The sequence below is a fragment of the Austrofundulus limnaeus genome, unplaced genomic scaffold, assembly GCF_001266775.1.
Source record: "Austrofundulus limnaeus strain Quisiro unplaced genomic scaffold, Austrofundulus_limnaeus-1.0 Scaffold153, whole genome shotgun sequence".
Taxonomy (NCBI): domain Eukaryota; kingdom Metazoa; phylum Chordata; class Actinopteri; order Cyprinodontiformes; family Rivulidae; genus Austrofundulus; species Austrofundulus limnaeus.
Window position 1 is genome coordinate 153,079 of NW_013952555.1, and position 1,094 is coordinate 154,172.

General features: G+C 37.7%; 1 protein-coding gene across 1 annotated transcript in view; it reads left to right on the forward strand.

The window, feature by feature from the left end:
* Positions 1-1,094, forward strand: part of raly (RALY heterogeneous nuclear ribonucleoprotein) — a gene marked incomplete at its 3' end in the record, with an annotated part of 57,731 nt that overhangs the window by 42,991 nt on the left and 13,646 nt on the right.

Consider the following 1,094-nt stretch of genomic DNA (forward strand, 5'->3'; position numbering starts at 1 on the left):
ACCAGCATAACATCTTTGACTTATTTCTGCGTCTCTAACCTCGTTGCTTCGACCAATTACCTCGAGTATTGAGCTCCAGCGTTTAAACTTTTTTTTAAAAGGAGYTCAGATTGTAAAATAAACCACCACTGCCTGCTATGATGTTTAAAAAACACCCAGAATGGTGATGTTTTCAACAAGGTCTTGGTTTTAGCGTTTCATCACATTATCTCTCCCCGACCCCTCCCGTTCCTCCTACAATGCAGAAACACATCCGAAGGGAAATAAGAGCTAAGCTAAATGGGCCTTTAAGCTGCAGGAGTGTTTTCCTCCGTCTGCCCGGGTCCCTGCAAAGCGTGAGGCGAGCTGTCAGCAAGCTGCTGCAGAGAACTGCRATGGTTTATGTTCAGTCTCTGCAGGGCTGTGAGCACATTTCTATAATAGAATCTGTCAGAGAAAACACTGTGAACAATTAAAAACCTGCTTTTAGGAAACAAACACTGCTTTTTTATATATATTATTTACAGCAGGTCATCTTAAAACAAAATCAGTCCAACTATACACAAGCAAATTAAATTCAAATCATTACTCATTTAATTCCAACACAACTGATTCTGTTTTATTTCTTTATCTGTTTAGTGATGATTTGTAAAATATAAACTCTTTAAAGCAGGAGTCTCCAACCATCTTTACATTAAGAGCTACTTTCGCGAAATGAAATTAGAGGCACTATTTGCAACATTTAATTTTAAACTTAAACCATTGGAATAAGCTTGTTTTCCTCTAAAATGACTGAATTTACATGAATGTGCTTTTTGTGTTTATCCATTCATACCATACCACTRACTTAGGGTTTAATTGCGACAGATTTGTGCACAAGTAATGTTGGATGACGAGTCTCAGATTTTTTTTTGTCACATTGTAGACTCCAGCGGGGAGAAACCCCGTTCAGGGTTATTGTAGTTAAGTATAACTACTAGGGGCGCAACAATACATGTACCTGCATCGAACCGTATCGAACAGTGCTTTAGGTTCAATACACACTTGTATCGAACATTATACAGTTTAAAAATTAATTTTATCAACTTGTCTTCTGAAGATGCTCTGTGTTGAAG